The following is an 8249-nucleotide window of genomic DNA, read 5'->3' on the forward strand; positions in this document are numbered from 1 at the left end:
TGGTATGTCCTTAAAGCCAGGAAAACAGAAGAGAAAGTGAGAAAAGAAAAAAAAAGAACACAAGGAAGTTTTTGTGTACTATTCTCTTAAATAGAGCATAGAAGAGGGGAACTTACTACAGAAGGAAAAGTAGTTGAGGGTTTTTGTTTTTTTTGAGATGGAGTCTCACTGTGTCACCCAGGCTGGAGTGCAGTGGTGTGATCTCAGCTCACTGCAAGCTCCGCCTCCTGGGTTCAAGCGATTCTCCTGCCTCAGCCTCCCAAGTAACTGGGATTAAAAGTACACATCACCACAGCCAGCTAATTTTTGTATTTTTAGTAGAGAAGAGGTTTCATCATGTTGGCCAGGCTGGTCTCAAACTCCTGACCTCAGGTGATCTGCCTGCCTCAGCCTCCCAAAGTGCTGGGATTGCAGGCGTGAGCCACCATGCCCAGCCTTATTTTTTGTTTTAAAGTTGAAAGAGTAGATGAGAAAGAAAGGCTTTATTTTCTGTGTGTGTGTGTGTGTGTGTGTGTGTGTGTGTGAATAGACAAGACCACTAATCTGGATATGCTCATCAAAATAATTCCCTTGAAGTAAAAGTTGACGCAGTGGAGGAGGGAGCCACACCGTCCTGAGACTGTGGTGCAAAACTGAAGAGCCAGCTGTAGGGACCAGCCCCACAGGGTCGGTGGGTCTCTCCCCGTGTGCAGCGACGAGAGAGTGTAGAAATAAAGACACAAGACAAAGAGATAAAAGAAAAGGCAGCTGGGCCTGGGGGACCACTACCACCAATGCGCGGAGACCGGTAGTGGCCCCGAATGTCAGGCTGTGCTGTTATTTATTGGATACAAGGCAGAAGGGGCAGGGTAAAGCATGTGAGTCATCTCCAATGATAGGTAAGGTCACGTGGGTCACGTGTCCACTGGACAGGGGGCCCTTCCCTGCCTGGCAGCCGACGCAGAGAGGGAGAGGAGACAGAGAGAGAGACAGCTTACGCCATTATTTCTGCATATCAGGGACTATTAGTACTTTCACTAATTTACTGCTGCTATCTAGAAGGCAGAGCCAGGTGTACAGGATGGAACATGAAGGCGGACTAGGAGCGTGACCACTGAAGCACAGCATCACAGGGAGACGGTTAGGCCTCTGGATAACTGCGGGCAAGCCTGACTGATGTCAGGCCCTCCACAAGAGGTGGAGGAGTAGAGTCATCTCTAAACTCCCCCGGGGAAAGGGAGACTCCCTTCCCCGGTCTGCTAAGTAGCGGGTGTTTTCATTTGACACTTATGCTACTGCTAGACCACGGTCCGCCTGGCAACGGGCGTCTTCCCAGACGCTGGCGTCACCGCTAGACCAAGGAGCCCTCTGGTGGCCCTGTCCGGGCATAACAGAAGGCTCGCACTCTTGTCTTCTGGTCACACCTCACTATGTCCCCTCAGCTCCTATCTCTGTATGGCCTGGTTTTTCCTAGGCTATGATTATAGAGCGAGGATTATTATAATATTGGAATAAAAAGTAATTGCTACAAACTAATGATTAATGATATTCATATATAATCATATCTAAGATCTATATCTGGTATAACTATTCTTGTTTTATATTTTATTATACTGGAACAGCTCGTGTTCTCTGTCTCTTGCCTTGGCGCCTGGGTGGCTTGCCACCCACAGCCAGCAACAGCCCAGAGCAGGGACAGACCATTCCCAGTACCTCCTGAGTTGAGATCGCAGGCCTTAAGACAGGTGGGTGGGCCCGTTGGAGAGCTCTTCCCTTTACTGTTTGAGACAGGAAAAAATTAAACTGTTCATACTATTGTCACACTCAACCCAGAATACTTCACCTGTAGTCACCAAAATGTGTGCAGTTTTTCCCACAATGACCAGTTGTGCAGTGCACGCCCAGTGGTGGGTCCTACAATTTCACTCCACTCTGACACTGTCAGTTCTCCCAGGTGAAGATCTCAGTGTGCTACATGCTACTAGTAGCTGTTGGCTACACTCTCACCAGATAAATACCGTGATTCTCTCAACCCCTTCCTTGGATTCAATTAACTTGCTAAAACCATTCATCTGTATGCTTCGTAGTATCCTTTATAACAATTAGGTAGGCTGGGTGCGGTAGCTCATGCCTGTAATCCCGGCACTTTGGGAGGCCAAGGTGGGTGGGTTACCTGAGATCAGGAGTTCAAGACCAGCCTGGCCAACATGGTGAACCCCCTTCTCTACTAAAAATACAAAAATTATCTGGGCGTGGTGGTGGACGCCTGTAATCCCAGCTACTTGGGAGGCTGAGGCAGGAGAATTGCTTGAGCCCGGGAAGCGGAGGTTGCAGTGAGCCAAGATCGTGCCACTGCACTCCAGCCTGGGTGACAGAGCAAGACTCCGTCTCAAAAACAGACCAACAAACAAAAAACAATTGGGTAAACCAAGGAAAATGTTTCCCTGAGTTCTATGAGCTGCTTGGGCAAATTAATAGCACCTCAGGAAGGGATGAGGAGAATCCCAAATTTATACTCAATGGATCCGAAGCTCCGAATCTGGGACTTGGGGCTGGTATCTGAAGTGGGAACCCTCAACTAGTGGGATCTAATGCTAACTCTGGGTAGATAGTGTCCGAATTGAATTAAATTATTGGACAGTCAGGTAGTGTTTGTTGAAGAACTGCGTGTTGGTGAGGAGAAATCCCCACCCCACACGTTTTGGTGATGAGAGGCGATGCATTCTTTGTTGAGCGTTCATTACTTGATTATGAGAGTGGGAAAAACACTTTGGTTTTTCCTCCTCACTCTACACTTGCCTACACATTACCCCATCCTGGGAAAAGGAAAGAGGGTGACCCATAACTGAATGAGTCAAGTCACTGCCCTCTGGTAGAACAGAGATTGCAAATAGAAGCTAACCTCTGATGCCAGGAAGTATAAAATGCACATGTCTTATAGACAAAACTTTTGTGATTCTCACCAGCATCTCCATAACAGAAATAAAATATATACATATAAAATTTGTTAGATTATTAGGGGCTGGGCACAGTGGCTCATGCCTGTAATCCCAGCACTTTGGGAAGCTGAGGTGGGTAGATCACCTGAGGTCAGGAGTTCGAGACCAGCCTGGTCAACATAGTGAAACCCCATCTCTACTAAAAATACAAAAGTTAGCCAGGTGTGGTGGTGCATGCCTGTAATCCCAGCTACTCGGGAGGCTGAAGCCAGAGAATCGCTTGAACACAGGAGGCGGAGTTACAGTGAGTCAAGATCGTGCCATTGCATGCCAGTCTGGGAAATAGAGTGAGATTCTGTCTTAAGAAAAAAAAAATTTGTTAGATTACGGATACAGAAATCAATATATCACGATGTAATTATCCATATCCAATGAAACCACCATGCATCTGGGCCATAGTCCCCCTCTTTCTTCCTTCCTGTGTGTTTCCCTCCCTCATTCTGTACATCTCTCTCATTCTCTTCTTCTCTCTCCTTGTTTCTTTTCTGTGTTTCAGCCTGGGTCTCTGCTCCTCATTTTGAGCCCCTCTCTTCTCCTGCTGTTTCTCCTTCCCTCTATTCCTTCTCTTCCACTTGTTCTGCTCCATTCTTGCAACTTGTTTCACCTCTTATTCCTCTTTCACCCCAGTCTTTTGGTTGTCCCCAATCTCCATATATTTCTGCCTCTTTCTTCCCTTATCTCTGCTCTCCCTGTTAAATCCCCTCTTCCCTGTTTCACTTCCTTGTCCCCACTCTTTGGCACCCCCAGATCCCAGGTCTCCCCCTGCTGTGGTTCTCCCTCTGCTCTCCTTGTCACGGGCTGCCCCTTCTTGCTGTCCCAGCACCACGCTGCTCTGTCTGTCCTGGCTCCAAATACCCGCTCCTCTCCCTAACTCTCTGTCTGAGGAGCTGCCCCTCTCCCTACCTTGCTGTCCTTCATCTCTCTAGACATCGAGCTTTTCTCTACATTTCTCCAGTTGTTTCTCCATCCTGTTACTTTCTCAGCGACCTCTTTCGCCCTTACTGTCTCTGCAAATCCTGACCCATCCTCTACTTTGCCATGTTTATTGGTTCCCCTCATTCTTTCCTCTGTCTCCGTTTTTCTACTTCTCTCTCAGCCCCTCTCTCTGTCTCCTGATCCCCTTGGCCCACACATTCACAGGGAGGGTTTGGAGTAAGACACCTGGATCCTGGAGGAGCACATTTTCCAGCGGGTGGAGCTGGGCAGGCAAGAACACCGGGTATCACAGGACAAGCCCCGGGCACCTCCCCAGCGCGGGCTCAGGGGAAACGGTGACTGCGAAGGGGAGGCCTAGGGAGCAGCAGGGCCCCGCACGAAGAGGAGAGAGGTGGGGGGCGACGGCGCCTTAGGAGAGGGGTGGGGTCTGCAGGATCCCAGAACCAGGCAGAGGCGCGGCCTCCCCGGGACTGGGGCTGCGGCGCTAACGCTCCAGTAGCCGACTACGGCGAGGTTAGGGGACGGTAAAATCCTGCACCCACTTCGCAGATGAGGACTTCACAGGGCGCAGGGTTTTAAGTAAAGGGTTTTAAGCAGGAAACGGCGCAGGAAAGGAGGTGTCTGCATGGTCTGAAGGCCGAAAGACCGCGGGCAGGACCAGCCTGTGTGATTTTAACCCAAAGCGATGCGACCCCCAGAGTCTCGCGGCAACGTCTGAATTTACATGGAATGGAGGGAGCCGTGCGGGGACTTTAAGGGCTATAGGAACCCCCGGACATCGGGTACGGAGGAGCAGGGGACTCCGAAACGCAGGTTTAATCTAGATAGAGGGAAACTCACGCGGCGACTAACAGCCTTCACTCCAAGAGATCTGCTTCCGGGTTTGCAAGAAACTGCCCGCGCAGTAGGCAAAGGGGCGGGTTGCGGTGGGGAAAGGCCGGGCGTTGGGAGGGACTGAGAGCATAGGGTGGGCGGGGCCGGGGCGGGGCCTGAACCCAGGAGGCGGAGGTTGCAATGAGCCGATATCGCGCCATTGCACTCCAGCCTGGGTGACAGAGTGAGACTTCGTCTCTCCTAAAAAAAAAAAAAAAAAAAACTTAGGCTATCTAAAAGTTTAACCAATGGCCAGTAATATAAGCAATCATGCATATGTAATGAAGGCTCCATAACAACCCAAAAGGAGAGGATTCAGCGGAGCTTCTGGATAGGTGAACACTGGGAGGCTCCTGCAGCGTGGTGCACCCAGGGAGGGCACCAAGGCTCAACGCCCCTTCTCCCATGCCTCACCTCACTGATCCCTTCCATCTGGCTGTTCTTCTGTCAACTTTGTAATATCCTTTATAATACGTAAATCTATGTAAAGTGTTTCCCTGTATTTTGTGAGCCACTCTAGCAACTTCGTTGAACCTGAGGAGGGGGTCAAGGGACTCCTGGATTTATATCTGATCTGTAAGCACAAGTCACAACCTGTGCTTGAGACTGGCATTGAAATGTGTGCACTATTGTGGGACTGAGCCCTCAACGTGTGGGATCTGATGCCATGTCCCGGCAAAATGGAACGGAATGAGAGAACACGCACCTGGTGTCTGTGGCAGGATTGCTTGCTTGGTGTGTGTGGGAAAACCCAGTACCTCTGGGCTAACGGTAGCATTCTGTGTTGTGAGAGAACAGTAGAAGAAACTGAATCAGTGTTTCCTATATTCTTAAATACGAATATGTGAGGTTTTTTTTTTTTTTTTTTTTTTTTAGACAAGAGTCTAGCTCTTGTCGCCCAGGCTGGAATGCAATGGCATGATCTCGGCTCACTGCAACCTCCGCCTCCCGGGTTCAAGCGATTCTCCTGCCTCAGCTTCCCGAGTAGCTGGGATTACAGGTGCCTGTCACCACGCCCGGCCAATTTTTGTATTTTTAGTAGAGATGGGGTTTTGCCATGTTGGCCAGGCTGGTCTCGAACTCCTGACCTCGTGATCTGCCCGTCTCGGCCTCCCAAAGTGCTGGGATCTCAGGCGTGAGCCACCGCGCCCGGCGTGAAGGCATTTTTGAGCAAGTTATGTCTCCCTAATTCTGTTTTATTGTACTTTTCCCTAAGTAGTTATAATAGCCTCTAAATCTGTGTGGAGTTTTCAGTTTTGTGGACAATACAATAAATAGACAAATAAAAACCCAAACACAAGCTGATCTCTATAGAAGTGTTAGATATTATTTTCAACACACTAAGTGATATTCAGTATCTAGATAAGCTAAAGCACGAATGATGTCTTCTGAGGTGACAAGGTCCACAGTGGCTTTACAGAAACACTGGCCAGAAGTAAAAACTGTGATGATAATGGCAATAGCAATGACTGACTTTTCTGAACACTATGTGCAAGGCATTATTCGGAATACTTTACCTGTATTAACTCAAATAACAACATAATAGCCCATGAGAAAAAGAGCTTTTCCTATCTTACTAGGAAACAACTGTGTCGGCCGGGCGCTGTGGCTCACGCCTGTAATCCCAGCACTTTGGGAGGCCGAGCTGGGCGGATCACGAGGTCAGGACCGGATCACGAGCCGGGCGGATCACGATGGTCACCAGGAGACCATCCTGGCTAACACGGTGAAACCCCGTCTCTAATGATAATACAAAAAAATTAGCCAGGCGTGGTGGCGGGCGCCTGTAGTCCCAGCTACGCTACTCGGGAGGCTGAGGCAGGAGAATGGCGTGAACCCGGGAGGCGGAGCTTGCAGTGAGCCGAGATCGCGCCCCTGCACTCCAGGCTGGGCGAGAGCAAGACTCCGTCTCAAAAAAAAAAAAAAAAAAAAAAAAAAAAAAAAAGAAACTGTGTCACAGATACGCTAAGAAACTGGCCTAAGGTCCAAGAGCTAGAAATGACAGAGCAAGCCCCGAACCCAGGCATCTAAGAATTACAGTTAGGCTGAGAGCAGTGGCTCACACCTGTAATCCCAGCACTTTGAGAGCCTGAGACAGGAGGGGTGCTTGAGCCCAGGAGTTCAAGACCAGCCTGGGCAATATAGTGAAACCCCATCTCAACAAAATAAAGACAAAACAAAAACAAAAAACCCCTCAACAATTACAATTAAACCTAAAGAATCAGTTAAGTAACAGAAGTACCATCAAAAGTGACAGGATGCCAGGTCAGGGAAACCATTGAGAACAAAGGCAAGCAACATAAACGAGAGTCTGCAGTAACGCAGGCAGACACTAGGTGGAGAACCAGACCACAGCTTACCATGAAAACACAGGGACTGCAGAATTGCAGACTGTCAACAGGAGCTCTCCTGAAGAAAAACCGGCAAACCTTCTCAGGTAACTACAAGCAAAAGCCCAGAGACGACACATTCCCAGAAAAGGCTTCAGAGGTTTCCAGAATCTCTAGTCAGGCTGAATAGAGAGGGTCCTCCCTGAAGGAAGCCAGAAATAAAAAAGTAGGACTGGCTGATAGTGAAATGCTGAGGTGCCAAGATAACAAGACATTCAAGGAGAAAAGGAAACATGATCCACACAAAGGAACAAATGAAACCACCACAAACTGACACTAAAGAAATGAAGACGTGTGAATTATCAGACAAAGAATTGAAAATAAGAGTCACAAGATGGTCAATGAATTAAGAGGCGAGCACACAAAGACAACCACAGGAAATCAGGAAAACAAGATATGAGCAAAATGAGACTATCAATATAGAGACAGAAGCTATAAAGGAGAAACAGAGAAATTTTAGAGCTAAAAAATGTAATCAGAAACGCAGAACACAGAGCCTTGGTGCTCAACGCTGCACACAGATTACAACGCCCTGGGCCACCATAGTTATTATTGAGGGTAGATCCCAACCTGACCATGGGAATAGGAATCTTGGGCAAAAGAAAGTTGAAATGGTTAAACTTATACGTTAATACGGTAAAATACGTTAAAAGGTATTTTTGCCAGCGAATGGGACAGAAGTTGAAATGGTTCACGTTGAAATGGTTATTTCTGCCAGCAGGTAGGACAGAAGAGCTGCTAGTGAGACTGAAGCAACTCTGGGTGGGGATCTGGCATCTCTGGGGGTGTCGGTTTGGGGTAGATTGAATCCAGGAAAGTTTCTGCAATTTGAATTAATTTAAGCAACTTAACTAAAAAGCCCTGAAAATGTCTGTGAAGGGTATGCAAACTAGAATGTGAAATGCAAAACTCTGCCTGGGCAGAATGTGTAAGTAATTTCAAGTCACCTCGCAACAGAACTTAATGCAATCCCCTCCCCATTCTACACCCATTGACCATGGAGGGAGAGAGTCAGCCCTGTGCACAGTTGCAGAGATTTTCATATGGTAAATACCTGGGGTGTGGAGCGAGG

General features: G+C 48.2%; 1 protein-coding gene across 1 annotated transcript in view; it reads right to left on the reverse strand.

Moving 5' to 3' along the window:
- Positions 1-7525, reverse strand: part of LOC100969543 (zinc finger protein 665) — a 28977-nt gene extending 21452 nt beyond the window's left edge. Inside the window, 1 exon segment of the mRNA XM_055103871.2 lies at positions 4755-7525. The gene's annotated coding sequence lies outside the window, so the exon portion shown is untranslated.
- Between the last annotated feature and the right edge of the window lie 724 nt (positions 7526-8249).

This window comes from Pan paniscus, chromosome 20 (genome assembly GCF_029289425.2).
Source record: "Pan paniscus chromosome 20, NHGRI_mPanPan1-v2.0_pri, whole genome shotgun sequence".
NCBI lineage: Eukaryota > Metazoa > Chordata > Mammalia > Primates > Hominidae > Pan > Pan paniscus.